Source organism: Formica exsecta, unplaced genomic scaffold (assembly GCF_003651465.1).
Source record: "Formica exsecta isolate Colony F162 unplaced genomic scaffold, ASM365146v1 scaffold174, whole genome shotgun sequence".
In the NCBI taxonomy this organism is placed as follows: domain Eukaryota; kingdom Metazoa; phylum Arthropoda; class Insecta; order Hymenoptera; family Formicidae; genus Formica; species Formica exsecta.
The window spans coordinates 357,850-379,307 of NW_021849056.1; the positions used below are offsets into that span (position 1 = coordinate 357,850).

Below are 21,458 nucleotides of genomic sequence, written 5' to 3' on the forward strand. Positions count from 1 at the left end.
GTGGTTCGGACGGCCTGCAACATCCACGTCGGGGATCCGAGGCTTCCCTTAATCTCCCGCCTTTAATCCCGATTAACGAGAACGCAATCTTTTTCCGGACAAATCCGGGGATACGATGAAAAGGTCCCCAAGATATCTATTATATAATTCTTATCTGCTATTGACTTTTAATAATTACGCCGAGACTGCAACTTGCCAGATAAGACAGAATTGTCGGTCTTCTCAATTATTAGTGCTGAATATTATCACCGCATTCTAGATTACATCGTTTTAATTTCCTCTCCGCTCTAATATTATATTTAATATAATGCAAAATATTTAATAGCAAATATAAAATATTTTCAATAAATATATTTAAATCATGTTATCATATATTTAAATCATATTTAAATCATATATCCTCATCATATATATTAAATCATATATTTAAATCATATTTAAATCAATATATTTAAATAATCCATCATGTGTGTGTATAAAGGTACAGATATTTTATTATTCATAAAACATAAATATCACATCAAATATATATTAATAACAATACAATTTTAAATCACACGTTATATAGTTTAGTTTTATAAATCTCCTCGCTATCTCTTCTCGTGACAAATTATTATTAATTTTGCGATTATTAATATTATAATTAACTAATTATATTATTGCTTCGAGCGCACTTTCTTTTTTTACATTTTCAAAATTATCCCAGTTCTCACGGACGAGTTACGCGAGCAAACAGAGCGAAATCCGCATCAGATTTTTCAATCCGATTCGCACGAACAGGTAAAACGCGCCCGTCTCTCTACCGCCATATTTTTCCAATTACAGCCGGCTGCATAAAGCGCATATTGTTTGCCGTGCGCTCACGTCGGGCAACGTATGTACATACGTATGCACGTCGCGATAACCGCGTCGCGATGCGATTGCAACTGCCGATAACTCAGACTCTGTATATGTAATCGCGCCAATTTCGATTGGCACACACAATTCTGCCGTTATCCTGCCAGTTTAATCCTAAACTTGCCAATGTATGTCTCTATCTTTTGCTATCAGGACATGAAATTTCGTAATTGCTTGTCATATTTCCTATAATAGAGAATTATAATCATTTATATGTACTATCAACTATAAGCGTATCAACGTATAAGCAACTATCCTTTGTTTTACAGACTACGTAAAAAAAAAAAATAAATAAATAAATAAAAGGGAAGTGAAGTTGTAATTTTTAGCATATTCGTGAATTCTACTATGTGTATTTTCTTGTTATATAATTTTAAATATATTTTCTTCATTTCTAGAAAATCAATTGTAAGAATCTCAGATCTTGAATGCGAGAAAAAAGTTGAGAGAACGTGCAGTAGATTTATTTTCGCTATGAGCTTTATTTCGTTTCGCACGCGACCTTCTTAATACTGGACATTAAAAGTCGTACCGAACACTTTCGCCATAATCTCGAAGACCGATTTACGGTTCATACTTTGCATTCGCAATTGAAGAAATGACATGAGCTATCGGCGATTAAATTCACGAAGCGTCTCAAGGCGCGCGTGTTAAATCGGAATCTTTCGGAGAAGGAATAATAATTCAAAGATTTAATTTCTTTGACAGAGAGAAAATATATCGCCAAGAACGATTCCATTAAAATTGATGAGTCAACAGTTTTTATCTCGACATGTAAATCGGTTATCAATATTAATAAAATGACATTTAATAATCTGTAATTTTTTATTTTAATTTAGTTTAATTTTGTTCATTTATACTTTCTTTTAACTTCTTATCTTTCTTATTTTATTCACATTGAAATCTAGTAAAACCATAATTTTCTCGCGTTGATAAAGATTTCGAGAGATTGGAGGTGTTTCATATCGAAGGGGTGCGTTGAAAGCCTGGGGTGCACGCTCACCTGATTACATCGTTGCAGGTGCATCAGGCTCGCTTGTAAACCGACCTCCCTCATGGATTTCATCTACCTGTTCTGCCCTGCCCTCTCTACCTTCCCTTTCTCTTTCCTTACCCTCTCTCTCTCTCTCACTCTGTTTGTCTCTCTCTCCAAGGTAGATATTTGCAATTTAACCCTCCTTGTTGTAGCCCTCGGCACATCCGGTGGTGCGCACAACCCTCAGCCATTCAGCACGCGGAGATTTCCGGCAAAACGGTTCGCCTTACCTGGCGAAATCAATTACCTCGTAACTCGACACAATTACGTCTACAATGTATACAGAGGAATATGACAATAACCGATGCTTTTTTCCACGACGTAAAAAAAATAAAATGTATTTAAATTGCGAAATTAACTCTCCGAGGAATACAAGAAGAGATAAGAGCGTTAACGCGATCCATTTTAATCTTTTACATATATAAAAAACATATTAATCATTTCAGGAGAAATTTATCTCATCTGACAGTAAGCACACATTTCGACGATTTTTATCGCGATTTTTGTATCGCGCGTGCTAGCAATGAACAAAAAAGAACTCAAATACGCGACAGAATATCATCGCATTGATTTTCGACATCAAAATAAATACACATGCAATGTTTGTCCGAAAGTAATTCAATTAATCGCTTATCAGCGCGCCGTGTCGTGTTGCATGAAATGTATCTTTATATCGCGCGATAAATTTTATTTGACATTTTTTTCCGTATCTCTGCACGAACTGCAATATGATTTTTAACCAGTACGATTGTCGTCGATAGACGACGTTTAATTCGCGAAATAACGATCATGAATAGATTCACGTAATTGTTTCGAAGGAAATGTAATCTCCAGTAGAACCTTCCTTGCGCGATATCTTCCGCCATTCAGCAAGCGTGACATTTTAATTAAAATCGCGACACGTATTACCTCGCGGGACATTTAATTGCCACCCTGATTAAATCTGGACGCCAAAACACTTTCCATGAGAATGATAATTTTTAATTACAATCGTGCCGACGTGGCGGCCGCAAATGAAACGCTCTAACGTCCTAAAGTGGAACATCGAGACATTATCACAGCATTGCGAGTCATTAAATGGGAGAAAACAATATTAAAAAAATATCTCACGGTATCGTCAAGTTTGATTTGAACGATAGCTTTTCCGATTTCAATTGGATAAGAGATCCGAAAAGAATAACGCTGACAATGAAAACTTTCGTTGAACAGGAGAAACAGAATATTAACGGTCGCGCACACACACACACATCTCTATAAATCAACGCGCAAATAAAAGCGAAAAAAGAATTGATAGATTCGAATAGTAGATTTAATCCATGCATTAATCCCGCGCTGTGTATAGATTCGAACGAACACGGTCGCTTCTCGTATTTTCCGCCCGGCTCTATCTCCATATTTCAGCAAAGTGCACTTAACGTCAAGTGTAGTCGCGGATTCGACGGAACAAAAATGATGCATCGGCCGGTGACATATTTTCGATTGTGGATATCGCGCCTTTATCGTGCGTGCTTGGGTATCATGTATATTTAAGCGTCCATCAATTAAATTCGACACACCGAACTGAGATAGTTTCATAATTGCAAATTTATTGCGGATATATATATATATATTTTTGTTAAGAATAATATTACGTGAAAAACAAGAAAAAAGAGAATTGATCGATTTTGCTGTCAGAAACAATCTGTCTGCAAAGTTTTATTTCATCTTTCACTTATAATTTTATCACGAAATCTGTTTAACTAGCCAATATATTAACTTGTGTCTTTTTAATGAAGCTTTGTACTAATACTATAAAATATTAATCTATTAAACGCAAAAAGCAACGTTGTATCTTATGTGGATAATATTGTAGCATTAAATTCAATGATACATCATTCTATCGACTATATAAATCATATCCGGTCATAAATTACAAGGTGATTTAGATAATCACCAATATATTCTTGTTACTAGCCGTGAGACACGTAACAGGACACAATATATCTTTCCTACTGAGAGACAAGAGATAACGCAGATAGGGCGAGGCGATAAAATATCGCCACTTACTAAACTGTACGAAGAAAATCAGAAACGCTTCCGCCGGCGAGGAAGCAATAAGACAAAAAGCTTTCCAGACGTCTTCATTGGTTTCGACGGCGAATCCTATCGGTCCTCGGAGAGGCGCCGAAAAATGCAGGAGGACGAAATTTCCTCGACGTCTCTCCGAAGCGACGCATTAACCCTCCCTTGCGAATTCGAATGCACCGTCATTAATGAAACACGAATCTCGTCTCCTTCTTGAATTTAACAAACCAAAAAAAGAACTCCATTCTCTGAGCACGAGGTTTTCCGTATTAATCAATTTTTCTGCAAGATTTCTCCAGAGATACGTTAGCTAAACGCTGAGAGATAAAGTTAATTATATTATATAATATCTTGCGAATGTAGGAATAGCATGAATTATTAAAAATAGAACTTCAACTTTTTGATTCTAAAATTTATATTTTTATATGATTGAAATATATTAAGAATATTTTGGCTGTAGCAAATAGTAGCAAAAAACTGCCAAAATTAAAAGAAAAACATATTTTTTACGTTATACTGTTTTGAAAAATCAAATAAATAAATCCGGATTATAAAAAAAGTTAAAGTATCACAAAATAATATGGTTTTTGACGTCTTCGTAGAAGAAAATAGTTGTAATTAATATTGTTCCTAATTTATGACAGAAACTTTTGATCGTGGATACCCTGAAATCAACTACAAGAAACAAAAAAAAAAACGAGTAATTTGCAGAAAGAGAGAGAGACAAAGATAATATTTTTCTACAATTTTTAGTAAATAATTTTTAAACAAGTAAGTGGATCTAATTCAAGTTTTGCAAATATTTATTAGACTTTTCTTAATATGTATGAAAATTTTTATTTTGTTAGTAATGTTTTTTCCTTGTCAAACTTGTCAATAAATGCTGCAATACGCGATTTTTCATGAGAATCAATACTAACTTTAAACTTGAATAATTTTCAAACCATTAAGAAAATTGTGCTCAGGTTTTGCACAGATATTCAGAAGAAATAATAAGAGTCTACGAAATTTTCATGCTTTTGTCAATGTTTTGACATATGACACATACATCCTTAAGTACATATCTAGAGAAAAATAATATTTGTATAAATTCATATTATATAATTATTATCCTAGCGACTAATTATAATATTCGCTTTCCATCGTATTCTCAAAACTCATTCGAGTATCTATCGTTCCATTATTACAATCGTTAGACTACGTAATATCCACTGCACATAATCTGCCAAAGTAGTCACAAGAGACTTTTAATTTAATCCTCTCGCGAATATAAATTAAAAAAGTTCTCGCATGTATAATATGGGCAACGCACGTATATCCCAGGACCGTAATATTCTTTATTAATTTTCATGCCAGACACACTTACGTCCTTACGACGAGATTATCGTGAAAATTCCAACATTTGCGAAAAGCGAGAATCGCCTAAACGGTTATACGTCGTTTTTACATCGGAGCCGCGATATGAGCGAAAATATGCGCGCGGTATGTGTGCGGCCGTGAATGACGAGGAAAATTAAAAGTCAGGAATTGTCGTGCATATTCGCACCTGTCGACGGCCTTGAGGTACGCGCAATTTTCGACGGTTAAATCCACGTGACGCCGGGCATCGCTGTTCTGGAGGCGCCGCGGCCGGCCAGAAGTCGACGGCGCGTATTCCGCCGGCCACTTTGGCGAAAATTCAGCATATTTTTGCATAACACCCGGCTACCGCCTGATGCTTTTACCCCGTCGCGCGGCTTTATTATACGATAAAGCCGTGCCTGGCGCGGCTGTTGCGGGATTCAACGCGAAAACGATGCGCGCTTCGCCCTTCTCATCCGTTTTCACCCCCGACGCGTCGTCGTTCCTGTCGTTTTTTGCGGTAATTAAAAACAGACATGAGCCGCCTCCTTCTTCCCCCTGAAAACATTGTGCGCGTCAGAAGAAAGAAAGATAAAGAACCGTCGTTAGTCATAGTCTCCGGTCGAGAGACAGATATTAAAGTGAGGAAAAGGGAATCAAATCGTGATTTATCATTGTCGATACATAATTTTTATCACATTTTTATCGCTTTAAAATTTCTCCTCGGACAGCGAGAAATTTTTAAAAGATTGTGGTTTGGATTATTAAGTTAAGTCCGAAAACCGAATCAAGAGGTGGGAAGAACGGAGAGGGTCTTTCTCGTATGGTCGTCGGGACTTATTACACCCGGATTTCTGACTGTACATAGCTGCAAGGAGATGTCGATTCCAAGAGTCCGGGCTCTCCGCCGAGCCCCGATTAGGGCGCCGTTTACATCGGGTTTCGTACAAAGCACCGCGATTCGAACCCGATTCGGCAATCCCGGACACTAAGCGGCGGTATAGGACCGAGAGAGGATTTAACCGCGGATTTGCTCGGAATTTCTACAAGACCTGGCGTCCGGGATATAACTAGCAGATCGGCTACGTACATATACAGGGTGTCCCAGAATTAGACGAACAAACTTCAAGTGATTATAAAGGACATCAAAACAAGTCAATTTTGAAAGACTAACAAGGGCAAAAATCTTTGAAAAAAATTATTTTTTCACAATTTTATTAATGTGATTAAGTAGAGATATTTTTACCATGAAACTTTTGTATAAAACATTTTTTGATATCTCGAATAATTTTCGAGATATATCGAGAAAAACAAAAATCCGCTCTACACTTTCATGAGGGGTGATTTCAACCTTTAGAATCGTTTTTGGGCCGCAACTGAAAATTTCTAAATTCGTCTATTTACCCTCTACATATGTGTAAAGTTTCATCAAAATCAGAATTTTCGAATTCGCGAGGTTCCCTTGTTAGTCTTTGATTCCCTAGAGCCAAATCGGCTCATTTGCTGGTACGGGTTTATCTGCAAAATTGACTTGTTTTAATATTCTAACCACCTGAAGTTTGTCGATCTAATTCTGGGACACTCTATATATAGACGCACACACGAGCAGGCTGATCTTGATCAAAGCTCGACCGAAACTATTGGATCTTACGGTCGCGTCACTATCATATAAAGAAGATCATCGATTCCATGCTTATCGACATATGCTAGGACTGTGTCTTTGTCGTGAAAATGGCGCAGGAGATTTCTTAAAGATAAAAATTCTCGATCTAATATTCAGATATTCTGTTTGATGTCGTATTTATCTTTGAATAGTAATATCTACATCTTTAAAGTTTTGCATTCGTTCCAAGACCTATATATTTTTTTTTTCCCATACGTATTCATGCAAAAATTGAAATTCAAAGAGCACTTCAATAGCTTGAATTGCTTTAATATTTTAACGAAAAATTTTAATTATTGTAGATAGATGTTATCAATACGACACAGGGAGAAATTTAAAATTGTTAACTGTAGTATTATTTTTCTCAATTGTCGCTGAATAAAATAGCGACGAAAGTATCACGACGTTAAACGAATAAAGATAAAGTAAATCGTCTTCTCGCTTTACGGAAACGCGCACTCCATGAAAAGCGTCGAAAGAATCAGAAGGCGAAGGAACCTGCGTCGAGAGTCCGGCAGAGAAAAGCACCGGAATTAAACTGTAATCCGTCCACCATTATCGTGCTATTGCAGTACCTTCGGCAAAGATTTCGCGCGTCTGAAGAGCACTATATTATCCGCGTCTTGCGAAATCCGCGTTAACGCAGCTGCGAACGTAACCCGGAACGCGCATGGTAGGAGATCGATTGAGAAAAACACCGGAAAAGACGCGGATAACTCTCCGGTGAATAATTCGCGGCCGTGGAATTTGCATTGATATGCAACAGAGTGAGGGAGCTTTCCAACTTAAGCGGCATTTCGCGGAAAACGCTATCAGAGCAGATACGTTGTAAAGAAAACTTTATATAGTATATCTCAAGCTATTCACGCGGGAGAGACAATCTATTTTTGATCTAATGTTGGACGCGAATTTAACTTGAGAACTCGACGGTGATAACTACAGAATCTCGATGCGGTGAAGTTACTTTCGGATATTCACAAGAAGACAAGAATAATCAGAAGACAATTTTAAGGATGTATATGTCATATATATCAAAACATTGACAAAAGCATAAAAATTTCGTAGACTGTTTTATTATTTCTCTCTCTCTCTCCTGAGTATCTGTGCAAAACCTGAGCACAATTCTCTTAACGGTTTGGAAATTATTATTTATGTTTAATGTTAGTATTGATTCTTATGGAAAATCGTGTATTGTAGAAACATTGCCAACGAAATAAAAATTTTCATATATATTAAGAAAACTCTAATAAATATTTGTGCAAAACTTGATTTAGATCGAGAAATGAAATTTATCTGCTATATATTATTCTTTAAGACACTCTGTCTACGAATAAAATTCTAACCGAGGAATAACTCGTTGGGTGAGCTGACGGTGTCGCATCGCCTCCGGGCGTCATACTTCCATTTTCGCGACTACATCGAATTAGTTCGCTCCAATAACGCAAATGTAAGGAAAAGATCGATGTGTATGTGTGTATGTGCTCGTATATATATATAAGCAACCTCGGCGGCTCGTGACTTATCGTAGCACGTCACGTGTTATCCGATATCAGGGGAGTTACGAGGATTATCAGCACTAGTTTCCATCGCGCGGCGGTACTTTGCGGTAACGCGAACATTTCGCTTTTGATCTCGACGTTCCTAAGACTTAATCCCTTCAATGGGAGTTTAACGCTATTTTATCGCCGGATATGGAAGATTGATAGAAACACCGGAAGAGACAAACGTGTGCCAAAAATATATACGGTACAGTCGAAGCTTGAAATTTATGTAAAAACCATCCCCCATAAAACTAAAATTTTCGAGTCTTTATACAAATACAATTCTCAAAGTTTAAACGCGACGAAGATGCAAGTTCTTGAAAATAGGAAGATTCTAAATTAGAAGCTGAAGTATTTAAGAACTTTCGCGGTTTAAGAAGTACTATTTTAGAAATTATGCAGGATATTGAGATTTCTAAATTTCTTCAAATTAGATAGCAAACTTCCGAGATCAAAAATCGAAGAAACTTTCTTAAATTCTCATTTTAAGCGCTCATCTCTAGCAGCTGACGGATATAAAAAGAGAGCGGGAGAAATTCCGAAAATCTAGAACTAAGCTACCGACAGCAGCAGCGATGTTTGAAGTCAATACTCATATACTATCGATACAAGCGAAAACCCGCATCCGCGCGAACACGGCAAGAGAATCTTATTGACGCCGCGTCAGAATCTTGAAGGAGCAATCTTCAATGTTTAACGGGGAGGAACAGCCGCGCGGGATTACGAGAAAAAGGAAATATTTGACGCGCCCGATAATACATATACCATGCGCGGTATTTTCGCGAGAATCGACGCGAAGAGAGATGGGGAAAATCACGCTCTTATGTATTTTCAATAGCTGCATGACGATATCTCGGCTCCGCCGATCGGCAATTTTGTGTGGAAAATATACGGAAAATACGCGCGAGTGGAGAACGAACTTGACCGCTCGCGAGTCCAATATGTCTGAAGGTTCGCATCTGCGGAAAAAGCCGACGTATATAGGTCACCAAATGACATTTCTTTTCGCAAGCCGGGGGCGACCAGCTTTGGCGAAACGGATGGTGATCTGTTTCGCGTTGTATTTTTTTTTTTTTTAAACAGTGAAGATTTTCTTTAAAGATGTATGTCATATGTCAAAACATTGACAAAAGCATGAAAATTTTGTAGACTATCCTACTATTTCTTCTGAGTATTTATGCAAAACCTGAACAATTCTCTTAACAGTTTGGAAATTATTTAAGTTTAAAGTTAGTATTGATTCTTATGGAAAATCGCGTATTGTAGCACTTATTGACAAATTTGACAAGAAAAAAACATTGCCAACAAAATAAAAATTTTTACATATATTAAGAAAACTCTAATAAATATTTATGCAAAAATTGATTTAGATCCACTCGTTTAAAAGTTAATTTACTAAAAATTGTAGAAAAATATTATCTCTCTCTCTCTCTCTCTCTCTCTTTCTGCAAATTACTCGTTTTTCTTTGTTTTGTGCAGTTGATTTCAGGGGATGCTCACGATCAAAAGTTTTTGTCATAAATTAGGAAAAATATTAATTACAACTATTTTCTTTTACGAAGACGTTAAAAACCATATTATTTTGTAATTTTTTTTATAATCCGGATTTATTTATTTGATTTAAAAAAAAGTATAAACATGTTTTTTTTTTCAATTTTGACAGTTTTTTGCTACTATTATACAGCCAAAACATCCTTAAGAATATATAATTCACATGCAATTCTAAGAATTTAAGCTTCAAGATGACAAAATTTAATTCTTTATTTATAATAATTAGATTTTAGTATTTGGATATACATTTGCCTTATCAAATTTATAAAAACATCAAACGGCAAGTAAATCTTTTTGTATCGAGCTCAAATTGCAATTCCCCCAGCGGCATTATTTCGGATATTAGATTCCCCGATGGAATCTTGTATCGAAATGCGAATGTAGCAGGGATATGCGTAATAAATCTTGCGTGTATCGGAGGCAAACGGCCATTGCAGCGTTCCTAGGACGGGACGAAACAAAGCGAGCGATCGCGCCGGCATTGTCGGAGACCCGTCGCGTCGCCGGACACGGTGCCGATTTAGTGCCGCGTTTCAGTTTAGCTTCTGAATCGATGACAAATGGAAAACTGCGCGAAACGCACGCATACGCAACGCCAACTCTTAAATCGTTGGTGCTCGCAGCAAGCGATTTAAATCGTTCGATCACGTTTCGCAACGCGGTAAACGTCGTAAATATCCGTAACCATCGAGGGAAACGCGAACGAGGGAGAAACACCCCCGTATATCCGTAATCCGACTTTTAAAGTTCTTAACCCGCCGATAATAACGTTGCCATCTGTCAGTCCTTGTTAATCTTATTATCATTACATAGCCGCGGTAATGAGGTGGAAAATTTACTTTCCTATAAAATGGAATTTTATGCCTGACACTTGACGTATTTAATTTCTTTTTCATACAAATTTTTATTATTTGTCATATTATAATTAGGGGCATGGAATAAATATTTGTCAAAAATGTCAGATGTTGAAATAAAATATTGCTTACATTTTGCAATTACAGTTGTACAAACCGTAGCTTGATTATTTAACAATAATATTTAAATTAGCAAATTTCGCGTTAATAATATTAAATTCGCGAATCAGTAATTCTCGGATCGCTGATTATGCAAACAAATGTACTAATTTAAAATTTAATATCCATGCAAGCAAAACTTTCTGCTTGCATTGAAAGAGATGAGAAAAAATAGTTGGTGAAATTTTTAGAGAACAAACTTTAGTTTTCTCGCACATGTAGTAGCAATCCAAAATAATTCCGAGTTTCTCTAAGTTATAAAAACAATGATCGCATTTAAGGTCTGAAAGAACTTTCTCAATCTCATCCTCCATTTCCGGACATTATCGCCCTTTGCGTAAGAAATTTTTTTCGAACTGGCAGACCGGAAACGAGAGAAATCGTTTTTCATCCCGCGAAAAACAACGGTCGACCAGCAGAGCTTAATAAAGGAAAGAGAGAAATATTAATTTCCCTTACTTCTACAAAATCTCCAAGAGATATCCCTTCCCCTTTTAATTGCGTGATAAATATATTAGAAGAGACGCGTTATCAAATTTCATGTCAATTTATATCCCGAATGCAATTCATTCCGCCGTTTGCGTTCGCCCCGCACGAACGCCATCAGAAAGTCTTAATAGCCATTGTGACAATCCAAAATCGCGTGACAAGTGTAATGATCCAAGACGGTCACTTGAAGATCCAATTAAAAATTTCGACTCGTTATCGCACACTTTTATTATAAATAAAAAAACTAAAGATTATCTAAAATCTAAATTATACTCAAAAATTAAAAATTATTGTTTTTATTGTTTTAATTGTTTTTATAGAAATAATAAAAGAAAAATTATTTTGCAATGTTGTATCGTCAGGTGCTAAGATATTTTCCGATAAACATTGCGAAATTACAATTATTTAGTCACAGAGAAAATATCGATTCTAGATTTATAAAATAATGTATGATTACGAGTAAAATATAATAAATCGACAGGGTAAACATTGTGTACAACGGACGATATTTCGCGCGTAAATCCAGAGACGCGTGACATCGCTTTTTTTGTCTCTCGAATTGTTCGTATTCTCGAAAATAATGTTTTGTGCGCGCGTCGAAAAAGAAACGGTAGAGAAACGACGCGCACAAACGGGGATGAATGTGGAGGGGATGACCGGGTGTGCCAGTGTGTTTACTTGCTGTGTATACATACGCATACACGAAAGCGACGCGAACGGAGTTCCGGAGGAGCCGAGATTTTTCCAAAGAGATTTTCCCCGGATCGCATTTTCCAGGCGAACTAGCTCGCCCCGGATAGCGCGGCCTCTCGTGTTTCGCTGGGTTTTATCGCCTTCGAGAGGGACAGACGGCAACTGGAAGCTGTCGTCTACGAACGTATGTAAGGTATGAGTATAAATACGTATACACAGGCGCGTTTTATGTACGAAACATTTCGCCGTTTTCCTTTTTTTCTTTCCTCGCAAAAGGGAACGCATCGAAGCGTAAAGTATCTCACTCGCGACGATTCGAAACGAGATCCGAGATGATCGAGAAATCGAAATCTGCAATAATACGATGTTATCACGTTTTTGCGAAGTCACGCTGAAACGAACGAAAGAGAGGAGACTAGAACTCTTCCTCCATGAATTTTTTCGCGATTGATTATTAGAGAGGAAATTGCGAGAGAATTGAGGAAAAATCCGAATGTGTAATATATGTTATACGATTTTTAAGATTATTTTTTTAATTCCTATTTTTCTTTTCATTATAAGGTAAGCTTTATGTAACGACGAGTGGAATTACTATCCGAAATCGCGCGGACTACTTTTGCAAAGCTCCGGACGAGCTTTTTTGCGCTTGGTAATTATTAGAATGAAGGAGATTGTAGGAATGTAGCAAGCGTTTCACCCTCGCGCGGCCATTTTAGTAATCGTGTGTCGGCGCTGAAAAAGCTTTTTCAAGTATATACATGAAAAACTTGGCGGCAGTCAAGATAATTATCGTAAATGTTAGGTCGGGAACACCGTTACCATCGAGAACGCACTTTGTGGATTTGCAAACATATCTTTTAAGGATATTGCCATTGGGCGGAATTTAGTCATCGAATTGCCTATCCACCACCGATTATACCACGTCATTTTTTGCTTCATTATAAATCAAGTGTCAAATATTTTGATTAATATTAGTTTGAATTATATGATGCTTGTAATTAAAAAAAAAAAATATATCTCATTTTTAATATTATTCTCTCTATTATATTATATAATATTGAATCAAACTCCAATCTCCTCAAATATTTTACACGTGTGATACATACAATATAGTTTTTTAACATGTTTCATATGTGCCTTCATATTTTATGCTTTGTGTAAATCAGAATAAAATTTCGCTGAAAATATGCGCTTCCGTAGGAATCAATGCGAAAATGATACACGGTATTATCGTCTGTCCAACTTTACAAACAGCAGCGGCAAAGCTCACAGAAAATTATGAATATTCATAAAAAACGTCGTGTTGGCCGCGACGGAAAGGACGATAACGTCGGGAATGTAAAAGCGGCCTCGAATGTTTCCGTAATATCGTGGAATATCGCGAAAAGTACGTTCGCGTTATCATAAAAACTCCGTGCTTAAATATAACGAGGAGGAGAAAATATCGAACCAACTTATATCCACGCTTTCTTTCCAACAAAATGTTGAAAAATTAAAAATTCTAGTCAGTCGTAAGGATGTTTTGACTGTACAATAGTAGCAAAAAACTGTCAAAATTTAAAGAAAGACATCTTTCTTACCTTTATACTGTTTGAAAAATCAAATAAATAAATCTGGATTATAAAAACAATTAAAGTATCACAAAATAATATGATTTTTTAACGTCTTTGTAAAGGAAAATAGTTGTAATTAATATTTTTCCTAATTTATGACAAAAACTTTTGATCGTGAATATATCCCTGAAATTAACTACAAGAAACAAAAAAAAACGAGTAATTTGCAGAAAGAGAGAGAGAGAGAGAGATAATATTTTTCTACAATTTTTAGTAAATAACTTTTAAACGAGTAAATGGATCTAAATCAAGTTTTGCATAAATATTTATTAGTTTTCTTAATATATGTGAAAATTTTTATTTCGTTGGCAATGTTTTCTCTTTATCAAATTTGTCAACAAGTGCTACAATATCGAAGAATCAGTACTAACTTTAAACGTAAATAATTATTAAATACTAACTCCAAACTTAAATAATTTCGAAACCGTTAAGAGAATTGTGCTCAGATTTTGCACATATACTTAGTAGAAATAGTAGAACAATCTACCAAATTTTCATGCTTTTGTCAATCTTTTGACATATGACACATACATCCTTAAGATTTCACGGAAAGTAGCGGTATCGTGCAAAATAATTTAACATAGGAATCAAAAATTTATACTAAAATCAAATTCTATAAATAACTTTTCATCATAAGTAAACAAATATCATTTCGAGGAGAAGCTTTTTCTGGGATATTTCAATTTTCTGCACCAGCAGTTTTTCTTATATAAGATTTTCAATTATATCGGTGTTATTACACGCTGCGCGAGCGAAAAAATAGATGTGCAAAAAATTTGATCGGCAAGTTTCATGTGGGAATTTTAATCTTGCGTTGAATGGGAGAGAATCCGCAGGTATATAGCGTCGCAAAATATTTTCGCCGGCGAGAATTTATGTGCCAACAATCGTGAGCGCTAAAGAAAGGCGATGGGTAAGCTTCCTCCGAGACGTTCATTAGCATCCCGGTGTGGTTGTGTCGTCGTGTGATGACAGCAATAATGACATTCGATCGGACCGCCGGAATATTGGCTCGGAATGGTTACGACAAATATATACGGGATTTAATTATGAAAATAATAAAGATCTTGAAAAATTGTGTAATTTATCATGATCGTAAATAATTCTTTATGTAATTATTAAATGTTTTAAAAGAGTTATTATACTCTCTCTTGTATCGTTATTACTAAATTATTTAGATTGGCTCATTTATTACACATTATTAAATTATGTATGATAGAATGGAACATACGATCGCTTCCAGACTTTTTTCGAGATCGAATCGAATAAATGAAAGAAACTATAAAAACCATCCTCTGTGTAAGCTATAAGACGTGGCGTAAAGAAGACGAGTGAGTGGAACGCAAGTTTTCGAGCGAGGGTACAAGCGTTTACGAGCGCACCCCAGTTTCCGAGTATTGAGGTCGGAGCTAAAGAAACTATGTCTCTGGGATTTCAGAGACGAAGATTGTTGGAAATGACGCAAGGTCATGGACGGGGGAGAGATAAACGGCATATCAAAAAACGAAGAAAGTACGCCCGCCTGTCTTTTTCTACTGATAAGTCGAAATCCGTGAGATTGTTTTATCACTAATTAACTCGTGAGTCGCGCGCTGTGCGTGCATCATTAATAATTATTCTCGTTGCGTCATTAAATATTATTATTATATTACGCGAAAAAGCTTCTGCACACATGCAAGGATCGTTATATAATATTATATAATTTATAGCATCGTTGTGAGGCGCGCGCACCTTGTACCTCGAATAAATAATTCATCTCAGGATGAAAATTAATTCCGTTAAAATAGAAATTTCGAAAATTTCTCTTGGCACATTCTTTTCCAACATAATCGTTAAAAGTCGAATATTTTCACACGATATTTGCATAAGACAAATCTAAATTATAAATATAATTCAAAATTAATCCAAAGAAGAAAGCATATTAAAACATTAAACTTTCATACGGCAGTCTCATTAATTAGCTAACTAGTTTAACAACATAGTGGCCATTTACGCTGCCCGAATCGCGGTCATAATTCTACGATATAACCCCATACAATTTGGTCGATGAATGCATTTCATTCCGCGCCGTTAACAATGTAAAGTAAAATTAGTCCAACGCGGGATATATCATCGTCAGATAGCCATCTTCCGCGGCGATAGCACGATATACAAGGGCGACGGCCGTTGTTAGAGACCTTAATTAAGGAGCCTCAAGCACCGATATTCCCCTCCTTCTCCCCCCCTTCACCCCCATCCACCTGTACTAAAGCCGTCTGATCCTGTGGAGACGAGATTGTCGGGCCTGCCACAGGTCAAGGGTGGCTCTCTCGACACGGGACGGGCGCGGAAACGAGACGCGTACAATGTACATCGTATACACAATGTATACACCCTATAGTATCGCGATATTGGAAACGTCGCTTCGGACAAAAAGCACCCTTCATGAGAGCTTCCTGTCACATCGTTGAACTGCACGTTTGGAAAGACGAGCGTTGAATCACGTATAGCATCGTGACAACGTTGTTTAAATCGCATCTATTAATCCGCAAATCGCACACAAAATGGACCAAAATTTATCTTTCGTTTATCAAAGAATTTTTTATTTAATATACTTTGTCAAAATTGTGAGTAAAATGACGTAGAATGTAAAATAAGAATAATAAAATCTCCCGAAATTTATATATTTCAGAATTGTGAAAAATTATACTTGAATTTAATTAATGGGCTAATAAAAATTAAATGCGAAATATAAACGGAAATCTGAAACTCATTAAACTTTTATAATGATAAATATAACCGTCTGTATATTTAATCGGAGAAATTTTAATAGCGACGGAGATAAAAATCTAAAGATAGATAGTTATTAAAAAGGACCACACCATTTTTAAACTCATTGAAAAACTACGCTGTTATATACATGAACAATTCTGTTATGCAACAGTGAGCTGGATCGGACGCGGGACTGATAGCAAGTATGCCCTAAATATCGCGAATTAGGTCGCGTTGCGAGCTTTGAAGCCCATTGAAACTTCCACGGAATGTCAAGGTCGAGCATTGTCCACGCGAAAAGAATTCCCGGGGAGCACGGCGTCGAATACGGAGATATTCTAACTATGCAATGGGAATGGAATGCAGCATCCTAGGAAGTCGGCGTATTCAAGATGTCGTTGCGTCGAGTCGCGCGAGGCAACCACGTAAAGTTTCGCCTTTTCGTCTGCCGGAAGCTTCTCTTCGAGCTTCCTTTTTTGATCATCGAATTCGGGTCAACGAAAATGCAACGCCGAGAAACGCCTGATGACCCAGCGCCCTATCTCGTCGGATCTTGATGAGCATGTTCCACTCTTGCGAGATGGATACAAGCGAAAGACAAGATTCACACGTGCGTGATAACGCCATTTACATAAGGGCGCGCGTTCCAACACGACCGACGAAGCTGAATGCGAGATGCGATGCAAAAATAGCGCATGCTTCATGATTTATAACGAGATAGTCAATTTTTTTTCGAAGGAGATATTCATCGGTTTTCAGGCAGTATGAGGTGGAAAAATTCGTGTCTCCTAAATTAAGCTTAGAGAAAATGCGAGTTAATGATATATGTATAATATATCAAACATCGACAAAAGCATGAAAATTTTGTAGATTATTCTACTATTTCTTTTGAGTATCCGTGCAAAATCTGAGCACACACAATTCCATTAACGGTTTGGAAATTATTTGAGTTTAAAGTTTATAATGATTCTTATAGAAAATCATATATTGTAGCATTTATTGACAAATTTGGCAAGGAAAAAATATTGCTAATGAAATAAAAATTTTCATATATATTAAGAAAACTGTAATAAATATTTGTGCAAAACTTGATTTAGATCCATTTACTCGTTTAAAAGTTATTTACTAAAAATTATAGAAAAATATTATCTTTCTATCTCTCTCTTTCTGCAAATTACTCGTTTTTTTTTTTGTTTCTTGCAGTTCTCTCTATCTCTCTCTTTCTGCAAATTACTCGTTTTTTTTTTTTTGTTTCTTGCAGTTGAATTCAGGGGGTATTCACGATCAAAAGTTTTTGTTGTAAATTAGAAAAAATTGTAATTACAATTATTTTCTTTTACGAATACCATATTAAAAAACATATTATTTTATGATACTTTGATTCTTTTTATGATCCGGATTTATTTATTTGATTTTTCAAACAGTATAAACATAAGAAAGATGTTTTTTTTTTATTTTGACAGTTTTTTGCTATTATTGTACAGCCAAAACAATTTTAATGATGGAAAGAATTTCTGTTCTGTTGAATCAAAGTAGATCTAATTTTCGCAGAATTTTAATTTGAGATAATATAATTATCGAGATATGTATTTGATTGAGAAAATATAATGATTCATCTAATTATTGTTAAAGAGCAAAGAGAAAACGTTTTGTACCGATATGTAATGTAATATTAACATAATATTATCGACATTTTAATAATATTCGTGCATGTGAAACTTGAAGCAGCCAATATCGGACGTAACTATATTAATCAAATAATCTGCACTCACATAGATGAAGTCTCGAATTAGCTCGTATATGTACATATCACAATGTCAATTTTGTATAACGTATCCCGGAGCTTATATTTTAAAACTGACATGAGCATCCATCTTTAGACGGAACATTTCCGGATATTTCTGATGCGATTAATGATTTTAGAGCTTTCAAGAAAATAGGTCAAAATATCTGGTTAAATTATCGGAGAAATAATTTATTCTAAAATGTATGCATATAATAATATTATTAGTTGCATGGAAAATGTTTTATTCATGAAATAATTAATCTCTTTGAGATCAAATATTCGTGATATTAATTATGCAATATCTTGTAATACAATATGTGTGTGAATCTCTTTTATCACATAATTACAAAATAATAATATAATTAGAAAAGTCACGATGCTTCGTTTAACGGCAGAAAAATTTGGCTGCGATACATGTCATAATTTTGAAAGGCCCTTATTTCAAGAGACAATGAAAATGAGACTAAAAGCAGCAGAAGATGCGAACGAATAAGACGCTAAGCGTGGAACAATGAGCCGCTGATATCGTCGAGGCCTCCATTACAATCAGCCGCGTTATTGTTCCCGTTGGGTGAGTTCCCGAATCTGGAAAAGGCGGCGGAGAGATTAAGGAACAGACACGAGATCGCGCCGAGAAATTAGCAAACACGCAAATCACCCTCTCGACGACGTTATCCTTCTTGCGCGAACGCGCGAACAAAACGTCGAAAGTCTTTGTCCGAATTCTGACTTTGTCTCGAAATTTCGTGGAAAGCGCAATCTCTGAATCAAGACGGACTCTCGAATTGACCGAGACGCTGTTTGTTTCCAAGACAAAGATTCCCAAAGTCTGCCGTGAAGGAGAAGATTCTACAAAGGACTCTTGACTTACAGTACTGAATTGTTGGATCGTTTAAGGAACAACTGACTATTAGCAACTGTAGTGCAACTGCCATCAGCAATTTGAGTTGAGAGCGTTTCGCAATTATTAATTGTTAAACTAAGTTTCAAGATACGCTGTAAATGAAACCGAAATCAAACCGAAAATTCATAAACATTGTTTTATTCTGTTCTCTTCATATACGGATTTTAATACGGATTTTCATATTTAATTTAACCATAATAATAGTAATGTTTTTCTATGGTTTTTTTTTCTTAGCATCTCTCAATTGTTAATAATTAGGCACATTTTTCTTCCTCAACTTGTATGTTATTCTTTCGAAATTTTTCCTTCTTTTAAAGAGACGAGATATATGTTAGGGCAAAAAAAGCCAAATTCCACTGCCACCCGAGACTCCTGTGAAACCCAGGGCACGGTCATTTCTACCGGAGGGCATTTCGAGCCGGTACAAGTGCCGCGTAAAGCCGGGCGCGGCTCCTGTCTCTGCTAAGTGCACCTTCGCAGCAATTACCATCCATTAAGCAGATAATTCGATCCCGTAAGGCCGGGGAGCAGAGAGAGGACGTTCTCAAGGATCGCGACCTGACCCAATCATATCAACTGAGTAATTACTAGCAAGTCGGAAAGAGCGGGAAATCGTATGGCCTCGCGGTACTAAAATCGAGGAAAATGTCGAGGGTCTCGCAAAAATTCGCGTTCATCTAAAAACTGGGAGAAAATTATTTAAGAAAATAATCGGACGAGTAACGTCACGAAACGGGTCAAGATAATAAACGAACGTCCCTGTTGAAATTCAGATAGCTAGAAGGAGGGTTGGAATAATGATAGTTGGAGTGAATAATAAACGGTAATGCTTCGCTGCTGAATGATTAATCTAGTTGAAGAAAGAGACAACGTGCGGAAATTTATGCAAAAGTAATAAGAAATCATATTCGACTTCTGAGAAGAACGGTATTAGAGAATATTCAATTAGTTATAGTTAATATTCCATTAATTGAAGATTTTTGGAATAATAAATAACACGCGCGTATATTTAATAATTTCTTACATCTATCACACACACTTAGAAAATATATAAAACAATATTACTTTGTATAAAATAATAATAATATATAAAATAAATAAAATAAATGTGTTATTCTTTCGAAATTTTTCCTTCTTTTAAAGAGACGAGATATATGTTAGGGCAAAAAAAGCCAAATTCCACTGCCACCCGAGACTCCTGTGAAACCCAGGGCACGGTCATTTCTACCGGAGGGCATTTCGAGCCGGTACAAGTGCCGCGTAAAGCCGGGCGCGGCTCCTGTCTCTGCTAAGTGCACCTTCGCAGCAATTACCATCCATTAAGCAGATAATTCGATCCCGTAAGGCCGGGGAGCAGAGAGAGGACGTTCTCAAGGATCGCGACCTGACCCAATCATATCAACTGAGTAATTACTAGCAAGTCGGAAAGAGCGGGAAATCGTATGGCCTCGCGGTACTAAAATCGAGGAAAATGTCGAGGGTCTCGCAAAAATTCGCGTTCATCTAAAAACTGGGAGAAAATTATTTAAGAAAATAATCGGACGAGTAACGTCACGAAACGGGTCAAGATAATAAACGAACGTCCCTGTTGAAATTCAGATAGCTAGAAGGAGGGTTGGAATAATGATAGTTGGAGTGAATAATAAACGGTAATGCTTCGCTGCTGAATGATTAATCTAGTTGAAGAAAGAGACAACGTGCGGAAATTTATGCAAAAGTAATAAGAAATCATATTCGACTTCTGAGAAGAACGGTATTAGAGAATATTCAATTAGTTATAGTTAATATTCCATTAATTGAAGATTTTTGGAATAATAAATAACACGCGCGTATATTTAATAATTTCTTACATCTATCACACACACTTAGAAAATATATAAAACAATATTACTTTGTATAAAATAATAATAATATATAAAATAAATAAAATAAATAAAACGCTATATAAAATAATAATAATATATAAAATAAATAAAATATATAAAATAAATAGAATTATACGAATAATATTCGTTTAATCAACTTTTATGCATCCGCCAACATCGTCAGGGGAAATATCATTTTGTCTTAAGCCGATTCGCGAGCAATGAAACAAACCTAACTACAGCGAGAAATT

At 36.0% G+C, this 21,458-nt stretch overlaps 2 protein-coding genes across 2 annotated transcripts in view; one reads left to right on the top strand and one right to left on the bottom strand.

Annotated features, from left to right (window-relative positions):
- LOC115233379 overlaps positions 1-21,458 on the bottom strand; it is a 249,668-nt gene that overhangs the window by 147,191 nt on the left and 81,019 nt on the right. The gene's annotated exons all lie outside the window — the stretch shown is intronic.
- The window catches only part of LOC115233380, a 104,365-nt gene continuing 95,059 nt past the window's right edge, over positions 12,153-21,458 (top strand). The window contains exon 1 of the mRNA XM_029803759.1: positions 12,153-12,481. The gene's annotated coding sequence lies outside the window, so the exon portion shown is untranslated. The remainder of the gene's footprint in view (positions 12,482-21,458) is intronic.